The 27994-nt window shown below is 38.4% G+C and overlaps 2 long non-coding RNA genes across 2 annotated transcripts; one reads left to right on the forward strand and one right to left on the reverse strand.

The window, feature by feature from the left end:
- The first annotated feature begins 35 nt into the window (after positions 1 to 35).
- On the forward strand, positions 36 to 11875 carry LOC125351330. The gene is made up of 3 exons (XR_007210933.1): positions 36 to 45; positions 2738 to 2748; positions 11780 to 11875. It is a non-coding gene; the product is annotated as an uncharacterized LOC125351330 (long non-coding RNA).
- On the reverse strand, positions 11767 to 27916 carry LOC125351329. The gene is made up of 3 exons (XR_007210932.1): positions 27905 to 27916; positions 11968 to 11974; positions 11767 to 11872 (listed from the first exon to the last, which is right to left on the reverse strand). It is a non-coding gene; the product is annotated as an uncharacterized LOC125351329 (long non-coding RNA).
- Between the last annotated feature and the right edge of the window lie 78 nt (positions 27917 to 27994).

Below are 27994 nucleotides of genomic sequence, written 5' to 3' on the forward strand. Positions count from 1 at the left end.
GCTGCCTTGTCAGCAGACATTATATTATTCTGTTTCTGTGAAACTGTGGAATGCACTATGCTCTTGGAAGTCTATTTTCTTTCCTTTTGAGAGCAAGAAGGCAATTTCATAGTGTCTGCCTCTGCAGGGTGGCAAATGTGGTTTATTTCCATTTCTCTTCTGCATATGAAAATTAAATTTAATTATTCCTCAACATGTCAAAGACACTCATCAAATGAGGCTAGTTTATGCTGAGAAGAAACTGCAAATAAAATTTAATTTGAAAATGCTTGTTTCCGCAAATCTTCCCAAACTCTGAAGAGGAACAACTATTTGTGGCAATACATATGGGAAGCTTACTGTGCTGACTAAGAAACAACATTTTAGGTGGGAAAGCTGTGAAATGCTCTTCAGTTATTAATTCTACCGCATAGGAAATCCTTCACTGAAAAGTTATGAAATAGGAAGCTCTTTCCTTAGGGATTGCCACCAAGAATCTGTGATTACATTAATGAAGCCAACAAGGATTTAGAGCATCTATCAAGCTTATCAAATTTGATATGATCCCTTCAAAAAAATTTAATATAGGAATGCTGACAGGCATTTATGTGTATCTGTGCTTTTTTGAAGAGGTTGCATGTGATACCAGAAAACCCAAGGAGTCAGAAGTTGCTTTGAAAATGAGTAATATAGCCATTCAGAAATAGGGAACTGGAGGCAGAAAAAAAGAAAAATACGAACATGTGATATCTTCAGTGTTATATCACACAGATATGGCTGCTGAATGGATGCTAATCCAATTGTTAGTGCCACGGTTTACTGTGTATCCTGTTTTAAGTTAGGAACCCTTCAGAAGCCATATTTTCCTCATGCATAGAATCCAACATTGTTGGATTGAGGATTAGAGATAAAGTATGTAAATGACACAAAATTAAGTAGTCCTTAGACAATGGTTCTCTGCTGATTTGCGGGATAGATTATGGTTTCTGCTGGAGGAAATAGAAACCACAGGGGTCAACATATGGAAGCTGTTTTAATGAGGATGAACATAATTCAGGTAGTGTAAGCAGGTGATATCTGTACTAAATTTGCCTTCCTTCCCTCGCTCTGTTCTCGCACTCCCCTCCCTCTACTACCTACACCCCAGTCTTGCTGCACTGAGTGTTAATTTTTTAAATGAATTTCACATGGCATGATATCTCACACCTACAAATACCATGCTTTCTATATGTGGTCTCATATGTGTTCATGTGTATGTATGTGTGTTAACATGTATATTGTGTTTTAGGTCTCATATCTATATATTGGATGGAATATGCAACCTTTGTCCTACAGAGCCTGGCTTACTTTGCTCAATATAATGCTTCCAGATCCATCCATCTCCCTGCAATAATAGTCGTGTGTGTGTGTGTGTGTGTGTGTGTGTGTGTGTGTGGTGTGTGTGACTCATGGGTTATAGGGCAGCTGGGGCATTTCAGTAGTTTTGCTACTGTGAACTATGTATATTCAGGCTCCAACATTATATCCTGATTTACTTTCCTTTGGATAAATGTTCAAGCATATTATTGCTAGACCATAAAGGGTAGTTTTGTATTTTTGTTAGAAACCTCCAATTGATCTTTATAGTGGTTACACTAGTTTACAGTCTCACAAAAAGTGAGTGTTTGGGGGTTTCTTTTTCTCCATGTCTTGCCAGCATTTTTTTGTTTGCTCTTGATGGTAGATCGGTAGAATCTGTATTGTGAAAATGGACAGCCTGCCAACAGTGGTCAAATTTCAATGTTATTTCTCACAGAGGTAAGGAAAAAGCAATCCTAGTAGTCATTTGGAAGCATAAAAGGCCCCAAATAGCCAAAGTAGTCTTGAGGAGAAAAAAAGAAAAAGAAAAAAATGCTAGAAGTATCACAATACTGGACTTCAAATTATATACAGAGCCATAATAACACAAAATTAAAGTACTGGCACAAAAACAAGCCCAACGACCAATGAGACAGATTAGAAGATCCAGAAATGAATACAAACACTTGTAGCTATTTGATTTTTTTTTTACAAAGGAGGAAAAAATATGTGTCAGAGTAAAAGCCTCTTCAGTAAGTGGTGCTGGAAAAATAGGATGTCCACATGCAGAAAACAGATCCTTTGTGAGAGCGGAAGTGCAAATGGCCAATAAGTACACACTCATAACATCCCTGCCATAAAAGAAATGCAAATTAAAACACTGAGATTCCATCTTACTCTAATCAGAATGTTCATTTTCTTAGAAATTTTGGGAACTACAGAGAACTGTATATGGAGTCCAGTGGATCTGTCATAGGTGACAACATTAGAGGAGGCCACATTTCATGAAGAGCAGACATGAAAAGAAAATTGGCTTTTCAAACACTTCTGTGGCTGTGATGACAGACATTAGCAATAGTACATTTTTCTTGATAATGAGGAGGAATTATTTATATTAGTTGTTTCACCACAAAGGCATATTCATCTTCAGTAGCTTACTGAAGCCTTTAGCAGTCCTATAAGGAAAGCAGAGCCAGTTGTGTTATCCTTAATATATGGATGAGAAAAACACAGGCTGAGAGGTGAAATGATTCTTCCAAGCTCACTAGCTTGCAAAGGGGAAACACAAAGCAGATGATCGTCAGACTCTGTTGGAAATGTCTTGGGATATTGAAGTGTCACATAAAAAAGAGGACACCAACTCAAGAGGCACTTGGCAACATTTTACTTCTGCAAGGTATGCTTCAGAAAGGAGGCTAAGAAAGCAAATGTGTGGAGTGGGTAGTCCATTCAGGTTTTATCCTTAATGTGTCACTGCCCCATAATTCAACTGGTCAAACTAAGCTTCACAATCTGGTGTGACTAGTTTGAAAGGTGTTAAAAGTTTCTCAATCAACAGAGTCCAGGACACTTACCCAAAGCAGGAACTTGTTAGGAAAACAAATATTTGCTCATAAAAGAATGTGCCTTAACTAAAATATCTTCTTGTAAAATGCCAGTTGCCCTAAAATTAGTGGTATTTATGTCAAGCAACCACTCTCACAGAAAAGGTTCTAACTCCTACAATGCTTAGCCCAATGTTCTCAAAACAACCTACACTCTTTGATTATTCCTAATTTCTTGTAGTTATACCAAAGATTATTTACTTCATGCCTTTTCCATCCATAGAAAAACAAGTTTTTAAATTGCAATTTCGTTTTCCTAGTTATACCAAACCATGCCTTTATGCTATCAATTGCATTCATGAAGTCCCATCAATCCATCCCTTAATGTCTCTCCCAGACAAGATAAAATTTCCCATAAACCACATGTCACAATATCAATATCCAACATAATTACAGGCCACATCAACACTCTCTTTCTCTTTTGAACAAAACCACTTCTACTTTAACTGCATGACTTTGCAGGGATTGAAAATTGATTAAGCCATATCCCTAGACTTTGAAGATAAAATTATGAAGTGCCAAAATAATGTGTCAGGTATAAATGGCCTTTTTCCCCGAACTCAGGACAATTTCTTCTGACACTGGGAAATTCTTGAGAACATACATTAACAATATCAAATGTACTTGTGGAGTTCATGGTCCTAACTTGAAATGTAACAAGATTATGAACATGTACACACACACACACACACACACATACACACACACAGGCACACAGGCACACATGCAAAAATATGAATGAATACAATAGTTTGGTTGACAGACAAACTAAAGTGGCTGCCAGCTCTCCAATGAAAGAGTACGGTTGTTAATAAACATAGAAATGCTCATGATAGTGCCTGCTCATGACTTAAAATAAAAATTTTGCCTATTTTGTATTTATATTTAGAAATCCTCATCTATACTTAAAAGGTAAAATTTTAACTATATAGCTTTTCTATATGGCTCTTGAATTAGACCATTTGATGAACTTAAATGGAAAAAAAATTTAAAAACCCACTACTTGTTTGTGTTTCTCACTCTTGCTGTATTTTCTCACATAACAGTAACTACCTAAACTTCTCAAGGTTATTACTGACTAGTGTCTCTGACCATCTTTGCACCATTTTATATGGTTGCATATTTAACAAGTTTTTGTTATAAGGCCTGAATTCTAATGGCAGAGCTAAATGGGACCTTAAAAATCACTTGCCTTAATTTTGCATGTATGAAAATTTGTGCTAAAGATGTCAGGTGACTTTTCTAAATATGACATAATTAAACAGTCAGAATTTAAATGAGAACTTAGCTTTCAAACCAATTTCCCAATTTTGTTTATATATAATACCATAAATATGAAAGTTTGTGGTTTTTATTATTTAAAATTATCAAGAAAGACAAAAGACCATTAATTTTTCTTTCAATGTAAGCTAGAGAAGTTTCTTTAGGAAATTCATTATCCAGAAACTGGCCACTAATGTGTGTGAAGGCTGTCTTACCCAGATTTTGACAACAAGCAGTTGAGTATTTCATTTTGAAGTGGCTTGCTACCTCACAACCTTCTGAGTTTTATTTTGAGGCTACTTTTACTTTCTGGCTAAACCATAATTTGACTCATGCAAGAAAAATGACATGGGAAGAATTCCCTTTTATTTTATGTTACATATCATGGAAATAGTACCCAGATATTTTTTATAGTGATTGTATCCCTTCCCCCAAAGCTCTGTCTGCTAGTCCAGTCATTCCTGGGTCCTGGAAAGGATGAAGCTAGTACAGTAATAGGGAATGCAAAGACCTAGAAGATACACTGTAGGACGTATGCACGTATATCACTGAAGTCAGTGAGCAGACTTCTGCACAAAGAATTGTTCAGCAGATTGGGCTTGTTGCACAGATTTCCTCCCTCGTGGCAGACGTGCAACCACTGCGCAGCTGTACTTTGCTTCAGAGCCAGAAATCATAGCAACATTCAGTCTATCCATCTTCCTTTGAAAGGAGCAAATCACAACTTAGGGTGTGTGTGTGTCTGTGCGTGCACGTGCACCAGTGTTGGCACTTGAATTCAAGGTCTCACACTCCTTTTTTTTTTTGGCCAGTCCTGGGCCTTGAACTCAGGGCCTGAGCACTGTCCCTGGCTTCCTTTTGCTCAAGGCTAGCACTCTGCCACTTGAGCCACAGTGCCACTTCTGGCCGTTTTCTGTATATGTGGTGCTGGGGAATTGAACCCAGGGCCTCATGTATACGAGGCAAGCTCTCTTGCCACTAGGCCATATCCCCAGCCCTCACACTCTTTGCTTGGCTACTTCAATGAAGGCTGGTTCATTACCACTTGAGCAATAATTCCCATTTCTGGCTATGTAGGAGTTTTTGAACCTCACAGAGATGTCTTAATTAGTTTCTGTTAAAGGAAGAATAATTTATGTCCACTTACTGCTGATGTAAACTCAAGCTTTTTTTCTATTTTTGTTGTTGAGGCCCATGGGGCTTGAACTCAGGACTTGGGTACTGTCTCTGAGCCTTTTCACTCACCGGTTATATAGTGATTAATTGGAGATAAGAGTTTCATGGTCTTTCAGCCCAGGCTGGCTTTGAACTGTGATCTTCAGATCTCAGCCTCCTGAGTAGCTAAGATTATAGGCATGAGTCACTGGCTCCTGGATCAAGCCTTCTTTTTTATTGTTGTTTTTTAATCAAGTCTCTTTCCAGTCTTACTTGCCAATTTTTTCCTCAACCATTTTGTTTGCTCGTTATGTATTCAATTATGGTCTAATATACCTTTCCAGGCATATTAAAGGAACTTATTAAAGGAACATATTAAAGGACACAGGAACTTTGTCTTCAAGCAGCCTGTTCCATCATGGTGACAGATGGGTAAACAATATTTATCTTTGTGTCCCTAGTGCAAATAGCACAATCTACAAAAGGCCTACAGCCTCAGCTCTGTTCACTTTGCTCTATGCTATATTCTGCTTCTGGTCAATTAAGTGTTTATTTTGTGCCAGAGCAAAGATGCTACATTCTCTTTATAAATTATCTGTCACTGAATACATTGGCAGCTATGTAGGGATTCTCAGCTTGAATATAGAAATCAACTAAATGAAGTAAAATTGTTTGATATTTGCTATGATTTTAACTATTTCTTTTTAAGTTAATTTTATCGTCAGAGTGGTGTACTGAGTGGTTACATATGTAAAGTACTGAGTGCATTTCTTGTCAAACTTGTTACCCACTCCCTCATTTTTCTCCCACTTTTCCTCCCCCTAGCCCTCTCCCTCCTCCAAGTTGTATAATTCTCTTCCAACATATTGTTTTGTGAATATCGCTGTTGCATTGGTTCACCATTTGGCCTTTGGCTTTTTGTCCTTTGTATTTCTTAAATAATTGTTGGGCTAAATGTAAATAAAAACATATGATATTATAGCCTTAAACGGCTTTTGACTCTTGTTTCATCTATACTCACCAACTTTTTCCTTTTTATAGAAAAGAGGTGCTAGAACATTTTAAACAATTTCCAAGCATATCATCCCTCCCATAAAATTTCGTACCTTTATGAAACACAACCTTATCACACCCAACACAATTAGCAGTAATTTCTTAGTCTCATCTAACATCTTCTCTATGATAATGTGCGCTTATTCTTCCAAATCAATCTTTTACCTCTTGGTAAAGACCAAAACAATGGATAATGTTTTAAGTTTCTTCTAATGGTTATCAGGGTACTCAACTCATTTACTCTCAATCTTACTCATTTGGGGAGGTAAGCCTACAGAATCTCCTACTTTCCTGTTTATTTTTATGTAAATTAGCATATTTTTCTCTATTCATTAAATTGTAATGTTTATATCTACAGGCTTAATTAGATTCACCCTTTATTCAAGAATATCTTTATTCAAAATGTCTATAGTTTCATATCATGTGGCACAAAGTATCTGTTTATTCTACATTTAGTGACATTAAGATTAATTAGAGGGCTCAAGTGTTATCAGTCCAGATCCATCCATTATAATTTTCCATTAACCATCCACCTAATGATTTCAGCAGCCACTGTTGATTGTTATCTAGACCCATTATTTCATTAGGTACTGCAATGTTGTGATTTCTAATTGTATCATATGTCTGCATGCATTCACTGTGATTCTTTTATTGAAGGATACTCTTCTTCAGTAGCTATTTAGATTTCCTTAGATACAGAGCATACACAAAAGGGAAACTGATTTGTCCTTTACTTAACAATTTTCAGAACAATGAGTGTGTGTCCTACCTTGCTTCAACGCCAGGTTTGCATGGTGGGAAGCCAGGTTTCCGTGGTTCAAAATATAGTAAGATGATTTTCCTTCTCATGTAGCACTCCTTTATATTACATGGATCCTTTACAACAGAATCTTGATCGACCTCCAAAAGGAACATTTTCTTAAGTTTCAACTTTCCTTGGTTCCATAAATTCATGATTCTCCTAAAAATTCTGCTTTGAATAAGTTAGGAAGGAAAAGAAATTATGCTGGTTTTTTTCAGCTCATGGAAATTACATTTAAGACACCATTTACAAATGCACTATGAAGGCAAAAGAAGTAAAAAAGGAGAAGATAGTAGCTCTGGAAGCCTGGACTGAAGGATCAGAAGTGGGGAGGATATGAAGTGCAACAGGAACTTCTTCACTAAGGCAGTTGGAGCAACTGCTACCCCCAGATGCCTCTTGGAGCCAGTCTTGCTGTCATCATCACAGGGAGCCTGAAGCTCCATGCATGCTGCAGAGGCTCTGTACACTGTCAGTGCAGGCAGGGGAGTGTGTAAAATGTAGTTTTCAGAATTCTATTACCTGTAATATCAGTGAAGCATGGAAGAGCAGAATGAAGTTATGGCACACCTATTAATCACCACATATGCATCCCTTATCAAATCTGTTATTGCAATGGAAATTGAGTCCTCTAAGTTCTCAATAAAATACAATATCTTCCCACGCAGATTTTGCATAAATCCTAGAATTCTCCATGCTTATTAATCCACAAATAGTAAGTTTAGTAGCAATCCTCGGGGGCCTAATAATCAAATGGGAGCTATAATTAATTCAAGAATTTCAGATGGACCGTTAGTTCCAGAACAATGACATAATCATTTTAAATGTTTAAGTATCATTAGACCAGTTTGGAGATCAAACTCTCCAGTTAGCAAATAGAACCCAAACTATGTTCTGTACAAGAAACTTCATATCCACAAATGACTACAGACACCAGTTGTAAGGAGAGCACTTTCTCCACCACACACAGAGGGGCTCTCTGAAGGCACATTTTTTTCATCAAGATCCAAGTTGGATCTTTTCCAAGTACTCACTATTCTTACTGCAGCCAATCTGTAAATACGAGAGAAGGCCTAGAGACACCTCCAGAGCATCCAAGTTGTCCTGGCTATCCATAGATAAACCAGAAAAACTCTGCCTCGTGGACAAATATACCCTGAGAGTGGGTTTGTTTTCACTTTGTCTACTGGAATAATACTATAGGTCTCCCATCTCTTTCTGTAATTGAATCAACATTTGACCTTAGAAATGCTTTTAAATGCATGATAAACAGATGAAACACAGCATTTGTTTCTAGTGTTGCTAATCTTTTTTCACTTGTATATTTTAAAATTTTACTTTAAATTGATACATAATAATTATTTATGGGATACATTGTGATAATTCAATACATGCACACAGCTAGGAAGAACATAAGCTTTTGTTTTGTTTTCTTTTGTTGATATCAGACTCATGATCATCCTGATTCTACCCCTGAAGTCTGGGATTACAAGTGTGTGCCAACATGCCCAGTTGATCATTAGCTTCTACGTCTGTGGTGAGGTTTGAACTCGGTCTGGGCTCTGTCATTGAGCTCTTCAGCTCAAGGCCAGTGCTATTCAACTTGAGCCACAGTGCCACTTCCAGTTTTCTGGTGGCTAATTGGAGATAAGACTTTCACAGATTTCCCTGCCTAGGCTGGCTTTGAACAGCAATCCTCAGATGCCAGCTTCCTGAGTAACTAGGATTACAGGTGTGAGCCATTGGCACCTGGCTCACTAGCTACTTTAACAGAAATTTAAAAAAGGAATTTGGATCTTGTGCTTACAAAATAAATACTGCTGAAAATATATTTACTCTGCAATTATTATTTGAACATTTCTACTTAACATGTTTAGCTATCATACCATATAAGTCTATTTTTAAATGTTGCCATGTGTGGAGTATGAACACTTTTAAACTGTGTCAATTTATTTGGAATGGAATCTTTAATATGATTGAAACTATAAGATGTAAAAATATTCTGTGGTTGCCAGGAGCTGGTGGCTCACACCTATTAATTCAAGCTCTCCAGGAGGCTGAGGTCAAAGGATCACAGTTCAAAGCCAGCCCAGGCAGGAAACTCTGTGAGACTCTTATCCACAATTAACCAGCAAAAAGCCAGCAGTAAACCTGTGGCTCAAATGGTAAAGCACTATCCTTGAGTACAGAAAAAGCTCAGGGACATGCTCAGGCCCTGGGTTCAAGCCCCATTATTGGTACAAAAGCAAAGTTCAGTAGTGACAAGTCTCCTTCCTACCCATGTTCTCTCCATCCCTTTCATCCCTCTGGTCTAGCTCCTGCATATCTTTTTTTTTGAATGGTATGGAAGTCTATATGGATTTATTAATTGAAATACAGTAGATTCCAGGGAGAATTCAAATAATAAAATTCCTTAGAGAGGCAAAGTAATAGCGTAATAAAAGACCAGGAAGTGACTACTGGAAAGGCGGTGGAACGAGGTCAAAGGAGTAGACAAATGAAGGGGAGAATGTAGTAAAGAATCTAATGTACAGTTGGTTTACTCCATATAGTTTTGTAAGTATTGCTGTTGCATTGGTTTGTCTCATCTCATAGGGGGGAGAGAGAAATGGGGGGGAGGGGGGAAAATGAGGAAGTACCAAGTTGGATAAGAAATGTACTCACTGCCCCATGTATAAAACTGTAACCCCTCTGTACATCACTCTGACAATAAAGAAATGAAAAAAAATCCAATGTATATCCTACAAAATTAAGAAGAGTGAAGGCAGGGGCAGGTAAGGGAAGGATGGGTGAGAACGTTGAAAGGGGTAACATTGATCAAGATGCATTGAATTAATAACCTGCTTTGTTAAATGGCAACTCCTTTATACAACTATTCAAAGATAGTTTTTGAAAAAGAAAAGGAAGATGGGAATTCAGCATTTCAAGAGACATGGTTTCATTCTCTCTTTCAAGATATGCTCCTGCATATCTTGAAAAATATGTTAATGTACAACTATGCTCACAGATACTGTGTTATACATTGCCTTTTAAATGTTATTTATTTATTTTCAAAGTGATGTACAGAGGGGTTATAGTTTCGTACATAAGACAGTGAGTACATTTCTTTGCCCCTTCCCCCCTCCCCATGAGTGGTGCATTTGGTTTACATCATATAGTTTTGTAAGTAATGCTGTTACATTTGTCTTTTACCCTTTGTCTCTCCATTTTCATGTTCCCTTCTCTTTCCTAGTTCAAATAAACATACATACAATACCCAGGGTACCAAAATCAGGGCCAAGCACAAGTGACTCTAGGATCTGATACTATCTCTGCCACCCAAGCAGTGGCTTGTAACTGTCTCTGGATGCTTTATTGCTTTTGTCCCAGGAGTGACTTTCCCATGCTGGGATTAATGAACCTTTGGAATTTCTTTTGGTTGGTTTCTGGACTTGAACTCAGGGCCTGAGTGCTATCCCTCAGCTCTGCAGCACAAGACTAGCACTCTGCCACTTCCAGCCTTCCAGCACCTCCTCCTCCCAGCACTCTACTGGCCAATCAGAGATGAGACTCTCACAGGGACCTTTCTCTGCCCAGGCTAGCTTTGAACCACAGATTTCAGATCAATGAGCCTTATGAAAGGCCACTTTACTCCAATTAAAAGCAACAAGGTGGCCAACACAGAAATAGTTTTCAAGCATGATCTTACGTGGAACTTATTAAGGGCCAAAGTTACATTTGACAAACTTGTCAGAATCACCTGTTCTTTACAATCAGCCTACCTGTAAACTGTTATAAAACCTGCAAGGCAATTAAACAATCATTTGGACAGCCTTATTTTTTTTGAAATAAAATTTAGGACAACTTTATTTTCAAATTTTATGTCCAGAAAGCCATTCCTGATTTTTTTTAAGTCTAACATTAACCTCTGCTTTATCATTTACAATTCAGCTTTTAACTGCATTTGAAGAACTTTGAAACCTAGAGGCACTAATCACAGCCTGTTGTCTCAGGGTGACTTGTTTTAAAAGGGCCATTTTTTCTGCAGTCTGAGTTACTGCCTAGAGTACCTTTGAACTCGACAGGTTTTTTTTCTGAATGCAAGAATTACAAGCACCAGCACTATATCGAGAATCCAGACTTAGCACATCTATCGTATATATATATATATATCCTAATTGCAAAATAGCAGAGAAATCAAATTATATCATACAGATAATATTTTTAACCCTTTTTGAAAACTTTTTTAATTTTTCATACAATTTAAGGGGCACTTTTAGATTTTAATTGCATCATCACATCACCCATTTTACCACATTTATCTACCTACAAGAAAAAGATACAGGACAAAGAAAGGCCTCCACTGGCCTAGCCTACAGAATTGGCATTTATCCATCCTATCCCTTGTAGCTTGATGAATTGCCTTTGTGCCAGCTTATTATTTTTCCACCATGTGTGGACTCCCCCAGGACCTGTCCCACCATGCGTGGACCAACTAAGCTGCATCTTTGCCAGATCACCCTTTACCCTTGAAATTCAGCACATAGGAGCATCCTAAGTCTTCCTCTCCTTTTCTCTTGATCTCTGATTGAAAAACCCAAAGCAGTATTTTAACAGTGATAAACCTTTATATCCAAATTTTTGACATTTAGTCCCAAATTTCAATAGTGGAGGGAAATAAATTTCAAGTTCCCAATGCCTTTTGCTAAGCCTGATAACTTGATTACGTTATAAACAACCTTATGCATTAAGATACCAGATTTTTTAACTGCAAATTAAAGAATCTTTAGATACCTTTTAACTTTTTTTAAAAAACAATGCAATAATCCTTTGAGACTTTTAGTAATATCCAAACCTCATGACCTTTTTGAAATTTAAATTTAAACTCATCCAATTTTTACATCATGTTGACAGTTTTGATCTTGAACATGTTTACACTCACACACGTACTAATGCAAAGAGATCGTAAAGCACTCAAAATAAACATTGGGCCAAACATTTTTCCACAGCAAGATATATTTTTGCCAATCTTACTCTTGCAGATGACCAAGATTTAGGATAAAACCTTTTTTTTTTTTAACAAAGCACTTTAGCATGGCCTCATTTTTCCAGGGCTTGCTTGTTTAAGCAAGGCATTTTAGCACCTCGAATCCTTTTCTGCTGAAGAAAGCTGGAGCTAAACTGAGTCCACCCAGTACTTGACTCTATTCTTTAGCCCAATTTTGACTAGAGCATCTTAAATGATAAGTTTACCTTTCGAATACCTTTAGTTGGGGGAACATGGTGGTTACCTGAAGCAGATCTCTTAGCCCACCAGGTAGCCTGACTGTCTTTTGCCAGTTTTAGCCAGGAGCATTTTACAATTTTAATTTACTCTGAGACTAAGATCAGCCAGCTGTTTGAACCAGGTCTTCAGCTGCCTGCACCCACCCAACTGCCTTCTTTCAGAAGGGGACATATAGCACATTGCAGACTCTGATTTTCCCCAGGAGGTGTCCAAATGAACAAGAAAAACATGGGAAACAAAAATCTATATTTAAAACTGGTACCAATCTTATAAACAGAACCAGTCAAGACAAATTAGGAGAAAGAAACAGAGACTTCCTGAAAATTTCTAAGTAACTCTCAAAAAGATATGGTTGGCATGTCCAGCATCAACGGGCTGGCCGCCAGAGTGATGGAAAGACCATGGGGCCCTGAAATGTCGCAGGGGGATCCTCTCATGTGGAGATTTCCATTCTCTGGACATCAGCCCACCAAGGCCACCCACCAGAGGCTTCAAGGAACCCAGATACCCTGCTCGGCACTGGGAAGAGTAGAGACAAACTAACCCACAGAAATAGGACAGTAGGGGCTGGGAAAATTGCCTAGTGGTAGAGTGCTTGCCTAGTGTACATGAAGCCCTAGGTTAGATTCCTCATCACCACATATAGGAAAGGCCAGAAGTGGCGCTGTGGCTCAAGCTGGCAGAGTGCTAGCCTTGAGCAAAAAGAAGCCAGGGACAGTGCTCAGGCCCCAAGTTCAAGTGCCAGGACTGGCAAAAAAACAAAAGAAACAAAAAAAGAAATAGGACAATAACAAACACCATCACCAAAATAGCCTGTCAAGGTTTTGGTGACACTCACAGAAAAAGAGAAATAGAACCATAAAAGGAAAAATGAGGGCACCAGTAACCAGTCAATACGTCTGTCATAAGTCTGAGTAGGGAGAAGCTCAGAGATCTCAATTTAATGCTCCACAAAAAGAAACAACAATAGACAATGTCACATGACCAGACAAAGAAAAAGACAAAAACAAAGACAAGTAGTGGCCACACAGACAACCAGATGACCCACTGTGTCCCAGAAGGCGACATCTAACTACCTTCCAAGGTAAGGGTGTACACTTGCGTCCAAGCTACCTCCTCACACAGTCCAGCCGGCACCTCCAACACTCACCTCCGGAGGATTTCCAGGCAGACTCCTGTAAAGGTTGATCCTGGGAAGTGTCCAGGGTGTGGAGTCACCATCACAGTCCTGGGGCCAAGGATAAAGTGGACTCTCGGCAGCCGCTCTCTACTGCTGGAGGGGTCTTCCCCTGCCCCGGCTTCCCAGGGCCAAGGCCTGAGGCTGGTATCTCGCTGTGGCCTCCAAGAAATGCTGTATCCTGGCCACCCAGGACTTGCACCCACGACAAGAAAGTCACCAGCACTTAGTCAATCGGGCTAGGAGTCTTTAGCTGTGCACAGTGTCTGCTCACCACCATCGGGATGGTAGAGAACAGCAATGAGCCACCGCAGGGCTGGGTTTTTTAAGATTGAAGCTATGCATTCTACAGTAGGTGGTCATGTAGCACAGGTGCAGGGGGTTAACACAGGGGGTAGAGCAAGTCACAAATGGGTTACGAAAGCCATTTACAGAAGCAGAATTTTGCAGTCAGGCTGACCTAATATCAACTTTATTTGAACAATTGTTACCATGTTTCCCTAATATCAACTAAGTAAGCATGAGTGAGCTAAAACAATCCAGTACTCAACATAAGTGGACCAACCTGACAGTCGCCATGGTATTTCCGTGACTACTACTATGATTATTTCTATAATCTATTATTATGATCATTTTCACAATCCATTACTATGGTTGTTACCTAGATACAGAGAGGAACAAGGACTACATATATTTTTAAATATCAAAGTACAAGGAAGTAGTCTCACAGATGGGGGTGCAGCCCTTTATATGGAGTTACCAAAATGGAGTTATAGAGCTATTGTTTCTAGGAGCTCGGAGAGCTACACTTTTCCTTGATTTTCACAAGTATAAGATTATGTTTTGTATAACAAACTTCTATTTCCTTTTTAGATTTTATTTTTAATTATTTAATATTTTAAATTTTTATTATTTAATTGGTTGGTAAGAGGAGTGGCGATTTAACAGAGCAGTTTATGAATATAATATATTTTGATCAATGTCACCCCTTTTAATATTCTCACCTATTTCCTTTTCTGTGTATTGCCAATTCATAATTTTTGTCCATTTTTTTGGGGGGGGGGTTGCTGGTATCTGAGGCTTCAACTTGAGGTGTGGGTGCTATCACTGAGCTTTTTCTTTGCTTAACACTAGTGTTCTACAACTTGAGCCAAAGCTCCACTTCCAAATTTTGTGTGGTTAACTGGAGATAGAGTTTCATGGATTTTCTTACCTAGGCTGCCTTTGAATCTTGATCATCAGATCTCAGCCACCTGAGTAGCTAGGATTATAGGTGAGAGCCATCAGCGCTCCAGCCTCTTAGTCTATGTTTAAAAGCTAGATTTATGTTCTTTTTTTTCATTTCTGGAAGGGCTTTGCATTTAACTAAATTAGTCTTTTATTGTTGGTTAAATTGTAAATATGTTCCTATTGTATAATTTGTTTATCCATTATAGTGGGCCCATGAAGTAGATCAAAAAAACTGATTTAGCATTCCAGCATCACATAGAATCCAGAAGATGACCCAGAACTCCATGTGCAAGTATGTGAGAGTTTAAATGACCAAGGTTTAAATGACCAAGGTTCTATGCCTCATGCTTCAAGTGTTTGTGTATTACATTCTCTCTCTCTCTTTCTCTCTCTCTCTCTCCTTGTCTACCTACTCATTTGTGTTTCCATCCATTTGATGATCAACAAACTTCTAAGGTGAGGAAAACTAACTGACTGACTAAAAGCCAATCAGTCCACAGTGACTATAGAAGTACCATAGGGCTTCAATAGAATCTACTCAAAATGATTGCTTTTAATCTTTGTGGAAATACTGGACAAGACCAAAACACAAACTCACCTCAAACTGGACAAGTAGTTGGGAATGAATTAGTTCACATAAGTGAGAATTTTCTTAGGTGACTAAGTGAATTAATCTAAAATCTCTCTTTTCCAGTCTTCCTTCTCATTTTTTCCCAATTTTTCTTCTCATGTTTTGGACTACATGTTTGTGTGTATGTCTGTGTGTGTGTGTGTGTGTATGTGTGTGTGTGTCTCTCTCTCTGTGTATGTGTGTCTGTGCATCCTCAAAATTTGCTTGTGGAAGCCAATATGCAATGTGAAGATATTTGGAAAGAAGGCCTTGGTATGGTAATTAATCTTGAAGGTGGCATGCTCATGAAAGGGTTAATACTTTCATTTGAAAAAAACATGGGAGGGGATGTTAGGTTTGCTCTCTGCTATGTGAAGATCCAGCAAAGAAGAGGACATCAGTGAAGAAAATGTATCAGGAAGAGGCCTCACCAGAACCAAAGCATGCTGACCCCGATCTTAGGCCTCTCAGCCTTAAGAAATACAGGAAGTAAATATTTCTGTTTAGCTACCCAGTCTGTGGAAGTGACTGAGACACACCATCATGTTGGCTTTACTATTAGCCATTCTTTAAAAAAAAATTATTGTAAACCTGATGTACAGAGGGGTTACATTTACATAAGTAAGGTAATGAGCACATTTCTTATACCATATACTTTTATTATTACAATCAGGAATTCCATGTTTCCTTTATCACCATATTAATCTTAAAGCAGAATGGTTGTTTTCCAGTGAGTCTCACAAGAGTCCTAAGATGAACTCTAATTGAACCACTCTTGTTTATGTGCCTCTCCTTGAATCACTGGGCCAATGAAGGGAACAAACAGTTTTGCCAGGTCTTGGGCTGATGCTGAAGTCATTTTACTGCCTTGCCCCATCCAGCTGGGAATGAAGAGTAGAAAAGGGATGTTTTTGTAGAGGATAGCAGAAGTGACACTATCGGAAGGAGGACAGGATTTCAGTGTGGCAAAAACAACTGTTTACAATTAACTATTCCTTCCTTCATTCAAGCATTTTTAAAATGAAGCTAGGTATGGGGATATTTGCTTGTAGTCCCAGCTACTTAGGAAACTGAGTTGGGAAGAATATTTGAGTTCAAAAGTCCAAGACTAACCTGGGCAACACAATATCAGATTCATGAAGACAAAGAGTGTATGTTTTCTCTCATATGTGGGAGTTAGATCTAAATTGTAAATATATATGATACTATATACAGGATTGTGTGCACATATACATAAATATATTGTCTAAAGTATGGTATTTGCAGGGGCTCTTCATTTGACAAAATGAATACCAGGAGGCTGAAACATATGTTCTTGGGAGGGAGAGGACAAGGGGATTGGAAGAAAATGAATAAAGAGGGAAAGGGGGAGGGAATGCAGTCATTATATATTCAATGCACATATGTGAAAATAGAACTGAGTAACTTAAAGTTGGGAGAGTTGGGGGAGAATGATGGAAAGAGTGATAAAGAAGAGGCACACTCATAAATTGATCAGTTATGTTGAAACCTCTTTGAACAACTACTTAAATATAATTTTAAAAATTATAAAACAGAATAGAAAAAGAGACATCAGACATCATCCTTACCCTCTTGAAAATCATAGCCTTTAGATATAATTATGTCAACACACTTTCGTAATACAGAAGGTTACACTAGGTTTCATTAAAGGTACACATACAGTACAGACTGGAAATACAGGCTAGTTCTAGCAAGTACATTTACTCTAGCGAGTACATTTTTCTTGTTAAATTTCTCAATAATGTCCACCAGTAGCATTCTAGTACACATAAATTCAGAGAAAATCAAAATAGAGACCTTATTCATAATTCTTGGTAAGGTGATAGGCCTTAGTTGAGAAGCTTCTACAATCTGAAATGGAATCAACAGCTGAAGTAGTGATTTTTTAAAATAATCTGTCACTGCTTGAGGCTTTTAGGAAAGAGTAAGCTGGCAGCATTCACACCAAGAATTTGTTAACTTCATACACTGCAATTTACTTTTTTGATGTACAATGCCACAGCTACTACTAAATTTCATAGGATGGCAGGTAGTTATTTATTAGATAAGGAACTGCTCCCTTTAAAAAATGTCTTTCATTCTTTCACCACTTGGAAAACTCTGCAGTTTAATTGAATATTGTTCTAGTCAATCTGCAGTGGGCTCCTGAGAAATAATTTGTGGGAATAACTACTTCCAAAAACTTCCCCAAAGAAAAGCTTTCATTAGTGCTGAGAACACTTTCTGATGATTCTAATAATTACCTTTCTTTGAGTTACTGACTCACCAGCATGTTTGTCATGAAGTGGTCTTGCTGATTTTTTTACCTCATCTTCTTCCTCTATAACTCAACTTCCCAGGACAGAAGAAGGCTCTTGTTCAAGGCAGAATGTTTATTAAGATCTGCTTTGGGTTAAGTGTTTTTTAAAATTGTTGTAAGATTAAATCATGGAAAGTATTCTTCTGTAATATTTTAACTGTATTTTTTTTGTCTTTTCTTTTTTGGTACTGGGGATCGAACCCAGAATGTTGCACTAGCTAGGCAAGTGCTTTGCCACTGAGCTACATCCCAGCCCTATTCTTCGGTAGTAGAACATAGCCTCAATTTATGCTTAAAATTCTTATGCATTTTATCTGATATGGTTGTTAATCACTAGTGAAGTAAGAGTATGGAGCATAGAAGAAAAAAAAATTTGTAATTGAGATCAAAGATCTGGGCTTGAGTTTGCTGTACCTTAAACATAAGTTTAAGTGAGAATAATAAAAAAAACCCATCACTCCTGTGGATTGTTATAGAAATTAATTAGACAGTGTAGGATTAAATACAAAGCACAATATGAAACACATAGAAAATTTTGGGCAACATCAGGTGAAGCCATCTTGAGGACCTACATCAGCGTGTTCCCTCACCTCCTGTAACTTCTTAAACCCGCGGTTGCCTGGCCTCTGGTCTCATTACTTTGGAATTTCGTGATAGACAACATTATCTGTTCTACACACCAGGTGGATACTCCCCAAAGGCAGATTCAACTCTTGAGACCAGGCGGAGACCAGGCGGCGGCTGAGCACGGACGACCTGAAATCGCAGAGAAAGCGTGAGTACCCCACGAAAGATATTCTCACTCGCGCCCACAGAGCAACTTCTGCAAGGCAGCCCTTCCCCCACCGCCAGAGCAGAGCGCCATCTTTGCCACTGGCATAGGGTCAGACCAGATTGGAACTAAAGCGGGCCTGGGAAAAGCGAGGTCAAATTAGCCATCTTTGAAAAGGGCAAAAGGGACCGAACAGTGAGAGCCAGCTCCGCCCAGGAGAATGCCCCCTGCCCAGGCGGGAGGCGTATCCAGGGCCATGGCTTAGCCAGAGGTGCCCCACCCTGCCTGCCAGAACTTCTAAATTTAACGCAAAAACAGCCAGCAGCTCCCGGCAGCACGGAAACACCAGACGGAGGAACCTGAGACAGTTACACGGTCCCGTCACAGAGGAAGCACAATTCCCAGCCCCAAACGGAGCTGCTTTCTGTAGCCACCTCTGCCAAGGAGGCTGGCCCGCCCAGGAGGCAGAAGCCTTGCACAGACAAGCACCTCTCAGCTGGGTAAAACAGGCCAGAGGCGCCCTGCCCTGCTCAGTCCACAGCCTATTCAAAGGCAGTCGTGAAAGGCTGCGGCCCCGCAGCAGACAGAGGAGCAAACTGAATTCTGCCAAACCCAGACAATCAGGAATATAGACTGCAGACCATCACCATCACAAGGAAACCAGAGACTGGGGAAAGACCACCCAAACAAGGAAGAATCCTTTTTTTTTTCTTTATCTTTTCAACATTTCTTAAACTTTAAAAAAAAAAAAAGTTTTTGTTTTTTTTCAATTCAGAAACGTCGTCGGTTTTTTTTTCCCATGTTTTCTATTTTTACCTGTTTGTTTTATCAAGTTTTTTTTTTCTTTTCTGTTTGTTTGGGTTGTTCCTTTTCTGATTTTTTTCCTTTTTATTTTATTTTCTTTTTTAAATAATTTTTCTCTGTTGTGTGCATCTGTCTCCCACTATTTTTACTTTATTTCTCTCTTTGCGTTCTCTTTCTTTAAAACTTACTTTCCTATGAAGAACACCTCCACACTTTTCTGCTAACTCTCCATTATCTATCATTGCAACCTTATTCTCTCTACTGATTCTACTCTTCTCGACACTTCCACGTCACTGAAACTAAACCAAAATCACCACCTCCCCTCCTCAATACATTTTACTCTATTCTCTTTACTACCTCCAACTTACCCTCCTGACTTACTGCCTGGACCTCCAGTCTCCAATGACTCCTGGTTATTGGATAGAGGGTATCCCAGCTTAATCCGAGTGAATCAAAGGGGTTCATAGAGAAATCCAGTCCTAAAAGAACTTAATATAAAAACAAGAATTGCGTATAGGGTTGTAACAGTAAATAAGTAACTACTGCATACAGGGCCCAGGATCAGTTGTTATATTGAAATTGTATTCTTTAGGAACACCAAATCTAATTTTATAGACAGGTATACAGGGTATCTGTACATAACTGTGAACTTGTAAGATTTACACAACAGTGCTTGGTAAGGGCTGCTTTGGGTCTTAAACGGTGCTCACAGGTGCTGGAAGACTGGCATTCCCAATTCAAATGGGCAGAAGAAACACAAGAAAGATGGCAAACAATGAAGTCTTATCCCCCACTCAAAACAAGCAGGAAGCAGAGCAATCAATCAAAGACATAAAAGAGAACCCTCAAAATGCTCTACAAAGTCTACTGATAAACATGATAAATGAAAAGTTTGAATCTCTTCAGTCAATTATTCTAGAGCATGAGGAGGCAAAGCAAAAATTAACGGAGAATTTCATGGCATCCACAAATAGAAAGATAAATGAACTTCAAGAGTCAAATGAAAAGATAGCTAACCAGCTTAAAGATTTGAGAGACAACTCTCAAAACCAAAGTAATGAAGTTAATGAAGTAAAGAAGTCCATACAAGACCTAAGAAATGACATGGAAATTATCAGGAAAGACCAGTCAGAAGCAAAAGAGATTCGAAATCAAGTAACTAGCCTACAGTCCCGACTAACTGAAGCAGAGGATCGAATTTCAAGAGCTGAAGATTCCTTAGATTCTATGGAGAAAGATCAAAAATCAATACAAATCCAGTCCAATCAACAAAACAGATCGCTACAGGAGATTCAAGACACGATCAGGAAGCCCAATTTAAGGATAATAGGTATTGAGGAAAACTTGGAGAAAGAGGTTAATGGGATAGGCAACCTATTTAACAGAATATTAGCTGAGAACTTCCCAAATATCCAGAAAGAAAGGCCTATACAGATACAAGAAGCATTTAGAACCCCAAATCGACCAGACCAGAAAAGGACATCCCACTGACACATTGTGATCAAAACAGGTGCAGTAGAGTGCAAGAAAAAAATACTCAAAGCTGTTAGGGCAAAGAAAACAATCACATATAAAGGAAAAGCAATCAGAATCACCCCAGACTTCTCAGCAGAGACTATGAAAGCAAGGAGAGCCTGGAATGAAGTATACCAAACTCTAAATAAAAATAACTATCAACCAAGAATTCTGTACCCAGCCAAACTCTCCATCATAGCCGAAGGTCAAATAAAAGTCTTCCACAGTAAGGAAAAACTGAAAGAATATATCTCCACCAAATCAGCTTTACAGAAAGTCTTCAAAGATGTACTATACAGGGATAATAATCAAGATCCCAATACAGACAGAGAAATGAACTCTAATTAGTAAACATCAGATCAAGAAATGGGAAGACACAGCTTATCACAAGATAGTGATAATGAAAGGAACAAACGATCATCTCTCAATGCTAACTCTCAACATTAATGGACTTAATTCTCCAATCAAACGACATAGGCTCATAAGTTGGATCAAAAATCAAGAGCCATCTTTCTGCTGCCTCCAAGAGACACATCTATCCAGCAAAAGTAAACATCTTCTAAAAGTGAAAGGCTGGAAACAAATCTATCAAGCAAATGGCCCCCATAAGCAGGCTGGCGTTGCAATCCTAGTATCAGACAAAATTGACTTCAAATTAAAAAAGGTAAGAAGAGACAAAGAAGGTTACTACACACTAGTAAAGGGATCTCTCCTACAGGAAGAAATAACCATTCTAGTATGAGGGACAAGGTAACAAACAGTACAAGAAATGTACACAATGCCTAACGTATGAAACTGTAACCTCTCTGTACATCAGTTTTATAATAAAAACTAAAAAAAAAAAAAATTTATTAAAAAAAAAAAAGAAATAACCATTCTAAATATCTACACACCAAATGCAGGAGCACCCAACTTCATCAAACAAACACTACTGACTCTAAAAACACTCATAGACCCAAACACATTGATAGTTGGGGAGTTTAACACTCCACTATCACCTCTGGACAGATCAACACGCCAAAAACTGAACAAAGAAACCACAGAACTAAACAATTGCATAGACCAACTAGACTTAATAGACATCTACAGAATATTCCACCCAGCAAGGACAGAATACACATTCTTTTCGGCAGCACATGGAACATTCTCCGAAATAGATCACATCTTAGGGCACAAAGAAAATCTGTACAAATTCAGAAGTATCAAAACCATTCCCTGCATTCTCTCAGACCACAATGGAATAAAATTAGAGCTCAACTCAAACAGCCACCACAGAAATTGCTACAATTCATGGAGACTAAACAACACACTGCTGAACCATCAGAGGGTCATTGAAGAAATTAAAACGGAAATTCAAATGTTTATGGAATTCAACCAAGTTGAAGACACAAAGTACCAGCTCCTTTGGGACACAGCAAAGGCAGTACTCAGAGGAAAATTTATATCTCTGAGTGCATACATCAACAAACTGGAGAAACAGCAACTCAATAATTTAAGGAAGCACCTTAATTTCCTTGAGAGAGAACAACAAGCCAAACCCCAAATCAATAGACAGAAGCAAATAATGAAAATCAAATCAGAATTAAATCAATTAGAGACAAAAAAAAAAAAATCGAAAGAATCAACAAAACAAAGAGTTGGTTCTTTGAAAAAAATCAACAAGATAGACAGACCCCTGGCAAACCTGACCAAAAAACAAAGGCAGCACATTCAAATAAACAAGATAAGAGATAAAACAGGTAACATCACCACAGAAATAACCGAAATTCAGAAAATAATAAGGGACTATTTTGCAAACCTTTATGCCAACAAATTCGAGAATTTGGAAGAAATGGATGATTTCCTAGAAAAAATTCATATCCCCAAACTTAACCATGAAGATTTAAACCTCCTAAACAGACCCATATCTAGTATTGAAATAGAAACAGCAATAAATGATCTCCCAACCAAGAAAAGCCCAGGTCCAGACGGATTCACTGCAGAATTCTACAAGGCCTTCAAAACAGAACTCACACCAATATTTCTCAAACTCTTCAATGAAATTGAAAGAGAACGTTCACTTCCAGACTCATTCTATGAAGCCAGTATAACCCTCATCCCAAAACCAGGCAGGGACTCATCACGGAAAGAGGACTATAGACCGATCTCCCTGATGAACATAGACGCAAAAATTCTCAACAAAATTCTGGCCAATCAACTTCAACAGGTCATCAAAAAAATCATACACTACGATCAAACTGGATTCATCCCAGGGATGCAAAGTTGGTTTAATATACGCAAGTCAATTAATGTAATCCACCACATCAACCAGAGAAAGCTAAAGAACCACATGGTTTTATCTCTGGATGCGGAAAAAGCATTTGATAAAATCCAGCACCCATTTATGCTAAAAGCCCTGGAAAAACTGGGATTCCAGGGAACATTCCTGACTATAATCAAGGCAGTTTATGACAAACCAACAGCAAGCATAACTCTAAATGGTGAAAAACTAAAGCCATTCCCTTTAAAATCAGGAACAAGGCAGGGATGTCCACTCTCTCCCCTGCTCTTCAACATAGTACTAGAATTCCTAGCCAGAGCAATCAGGCAAGAAGAAAATATAAAGGGGATCCAAGTAGGTAAAGATGAAGTTAAACTTTCTCTCTTCGCAGATGACATGATCCTATACCTAAAGAATCCCATAGACTCTACCCCCAAGCTACTAGAGCTGATCCAAAACTTTGGCAAAGTTGCAGGATATAAAATAAACCTTCAAAAATCAACGGCCTTTCTCTATGCTAACAACCCAAAGACTGAGGCTGATATCAGGAAAGCAACTCCTTTTGCAATAGCCCCCCAAAACATAAAATACCTAGGAATAACCTTAACCAAAGAAGTGAAAGACCTCTTTGAGGAGAACTTTAAAACCTTGAAAAATGAAATTAAGTCAGAACTAAGGAAATGGAAAAACCTCCCATGCTCCTGGATTGGGAGGATTAATATAATCAAAATGGCAATATTGCCAAAGGCTATCTACAAATTCAATGCAATACCCATTAATATCCCAACACCATTTTTTTGATGAAATAGAGGAAGCAATCCAGAAATTCATATGGAATAATAAAAGACCTAGAATAGCAAAAACAATCCTAAGCAGAAAGAACAGTGCTGGAGGAATTACAATACCCAACTTCAAGCTGTATTATAAAGCTATAGTAATAAAAACAGCTTGGTATTGGCACCGGAACAGGCCTGAAGACCAATGGAACAGAATTGAAGACCCGGGAATAAACCCACAGAACTACACCTACTTAATTTTGATAAAGGGGCTAAAACAATAGTTTGGAAGAAAGATAGCCTCTTTAACAAATTGTGCTGGAAAAACTGGCTCAACACATGCAACAAACTAAAACTAGATCCTTATATATCACCCTGCACCAAAATCAATTCCAAATGGATTAAAGACCTTGAAATCAAAACAGACACCCTGAAAACACTAAAGGAAGAAGTAGGAGAAACACTTGGGCTCCTTGGCGCAGGACGGAACTTCCTTAACAAAGACCCAGAAAGGCCACAAATCAAAGAAAGGTTGGACAAATGGGACTTCATTAAACTGCAGAGCTTCTGCATGGCAAAGGACATAGCCTGCAAGATAAACAGAAAGCCCACAGACTGGGAGAAGATCTTTACCGGCCATTCAACAGACAAAGGCCTCATATCTAAAATACATGCAGAACTAAAAAAAATTACCTTCCTCCAAAACAAAACCGCAAAGAACTAATAGCCCACTCATCAAGTGGGCTAAAGACCTACAAAGAGACTTCTCTGATGAGGAAATGAGAATGGCCAAGAGACATATGAAAAAGTGCTCTATATCACTGGCCATAAAAGAAATGCAAATCAAAACAACATTGAGATTCCATCTCACCCCAGTAAGAATGTCATATATCAAGAAAACTAACAATAACAGTTGTTGGAGGGGATGTGGCCAAAAGGGAACCCTACTTCATTTTTGGTGGGAATGTAAACTGGTTCAGCCACTCTGGCAAGCAGTATGGAGATTCCTCAGAAGGCTAAATGTAGAACTCCCCTATGACCCAGCAACCCCACTTTTGGGTATTTATCCAAAAAACCACAAACAAAATCACAGTAAAGCCACCAGCACAACAATGTTCATTGCAGCGCAATTTGTCATAGCAAGAATCTGGAACCAACCCAGATGCCCCTCCGTAGACGAATGGATCAGGAAAATGTGGTACATATACACAATGGAATTTTATGCCTCTCTCAGAAAGAATGACATTGCCCCATTCGTAAGGAAATGGAAGGACTTGGAAAAAATTATACTAAGTGAAGTGAGCCAGACCCAAAGAAACATGGACTCTATGGTCTCCCTTATTGGGAATAATTAGCACAGGTTTAGGCAAGTCACAGCAGAGGATCACAAGAGCCCAATAGCTATACCCTTATGATCACATAAGATGATGCTAAGTGAAATGAACTCCATTTTATGGAAATGATTGTTATATCACAGTTGTAACTACTTTCAACATCCCATGTCTATCTGTAGCTTCTACTGTTGATGATGTTCTTGTATCACCTTCTTGTGATTGTATCTACACTATCTCTGTAATCTTATCTGAGTATATTGGAAACCATGTATACTGGTATTAGAACTAGGAAATTGAAAGGGAATACCAAAATTGAGAGACACAGGGTAAAAAAGGAGAAACAACAACAAAAGCAATACTTGCAAAACTGTTTGGTATAAGTGAACTGAACACCTCAGGGGGGGAAAGGGTAAGGGGGGGGGTATGAGGGACAAGGTAACAAACAGTACAAGAAATGTATCCAATGCCTAACGTATGAAACTGTAACCTCTCTGTACATCAGTTTTATCATAAAAACTTTTTTAAAAATCCAAAATAAAGAAGAAAGAAAATTATGGGTCTTTAGCTTTCTTTCTTACTCCATTAACAGTTAATTAGTTCTGTGTTTCTTCAGTCACTAGATTCAGCAATGTAGAATTTTCTCTTAGTTGATACCATAATAGGTGATTGAATTGCAAGGCACTAAAGATACTACAGAGCTCTGTATTGGTAGTTGGTGGCCAAGAGAATGCATTCCTCCATCATGTTGAATATAGAATGGATGTATCTGTAAGGACCCCTGAAATAATAAGGGAGGTCCTCTAAATCTTCCTGAGGACATAGATGAACAGCACTTAATCTCTGGCATGACTATGAAGTAAAAGTTTCCCACATGGACAGACTTGAAGCAAGACCAGTAGAGACATGTACACAAGACAGAGCATGTGCTAAGCTGAGAGGGAGTGGAAAGAAGAAAGCATGGAAAGAGGGTCACTAGAATTAGGAAGAGGTAGCAGGAAGAAAGTGAAGAGGTGAGAAAATAAAGATCTGATTATGAAGGCTGTGTTGTGGGCATATTCTTCTAAGCACGTGTTTGCCAGACTTACTAAATATTAGAAGCAGTGGGATATGTTTTCAAAAATATAGATTCCATAGAGCAACTCTGAAAACCTTGAAATTAGACTACAGTTGGCCAACATAAACAAACATATGTACACAGACAGAGAGACAGACAGCAGTATATTGTACGCACCCCAGGTAATTTTCATGAGGATTTTGTTCTGGGAGTTTTTAATTTTGTTAATAGAAAATGATTTAAAGATAATTAACAAGGAAGGCATGATAGAGACACTGTTTGTTTTGTTGTTGTTGTTGTTGTTGTTAATGAAGACTGTTTTGCTATCAGCACCAGTACAAAGGTTAGATGAAGACTGGACAGAAAGTAGAAGTTTGAACATCATAATGACCCAGGTGATAGTGGATGATGAGCAATACCAGCAGAATTAGGAGGGGTCTATTTGATGGTAATGAAAGAAACTGAATTAACATGTACAGATTAGATGAATTTTGTTAATTATTTTCCTTTGTGGTCTTAGAGTAGTATTTTTGGTTAGTGTACTTTTTGTTTGGGAAGATAAGTTTTAAACTTTTCATAAGCATGCAAATTAGTGGGTCTGATTCATATAGAACTAGGTGATTAGACTGGATGTTTAATGTATTTTCCTATTGGATGTTTATTTTTCTGTTCTGAGGATTCTTTGAAGTCAATAGAATAAGGATCAGGTATGTCAAATTTGCAAATCAGTCTACCCTCTATAAACATATACTACCAGGGAATAGTTTTCTCTGGTTTTATAAAATGACTTTTATACCTTATAGGCCAAAATTAACAGGTTAATGAGAACAGGTATTTATGCAGTAAGCACCTGCAAGGAATAGACTTTCAAGTGTGTTCACAAAAAAGCTAGAAAATTTGATACTTTGTTGGAAATAAAATTTAGTCTCATCAAATTCCAATTTTCATTGCTCTGACTTTAGTGATTTATACTGGATTTGTTTATTCGAATTTTTAAATACTTTACATTTAGTGGATTACACTGGATTGTTTATTAGAATTTTTATGGCTAGTGGTTAACACCTGATAATCAGAGCTCAAAGTCAGTCCAGACAAGAATGTATGTAAAACTCTTATCTCCAGTTAACCACCCAAAGGCCTGCAATAGTGGTGTGGCTCAGGTGCTAGGACACCAGTCTTAATAAAAAAAATCTCAGGGACAGGAGACCCAGCAAGCTAGAGGAAAGATAACAGGGAACCACTATGCTCCAAAGAAGCATAGTCCTAGGAAACCACCAGGCTTTCCACATCTATAGAGTCACATCAAGTAAGCTATAATTATACAGAGATTTATACCAAAGAAGGAAATAATAAACTGCCTACATAGAAGACAGAATTAAGTGCTCGCCAAGGGTGGTAGCCAGCAACAATGCCGACAACACTGAGGTGGGCACACTGGCAACAGCGGCTGAGACAGAATCTTCAGGCTTTCTACTCACCTCTAGCACGAATTTAAAGACCAGAAACAGCCCAGCCGATCAGACTTGGATGCAGAGACAACGTGTCCCATCTCAGACAATCCGAAAGACCAAGGGAAAGCATGAGTACTCCACAAAAGATATCCACCTTCCCTCCCAGAGAACAGCATCTAGAAGGAAACCTTCCCCCATCTTAGAAGAATACTGTTTTTGAAAGTGGCAAAT

This window comes from Perognathus longimembris, chromosome 5 (genome assembly GCF_023159225.1).
Source record: "Perognathus longimembris pacificus isolate PPM17 chromosome 5, ASM2315922v1, whole genome shotgun sequence".
Classification (NCBI taxonomy): domain Eukaryota; kingdom Metazoa; phylum Chordata; class Mammalia; order Rodentia; family Heteromyidae; genus Perognathus; species Perognathus longimembris.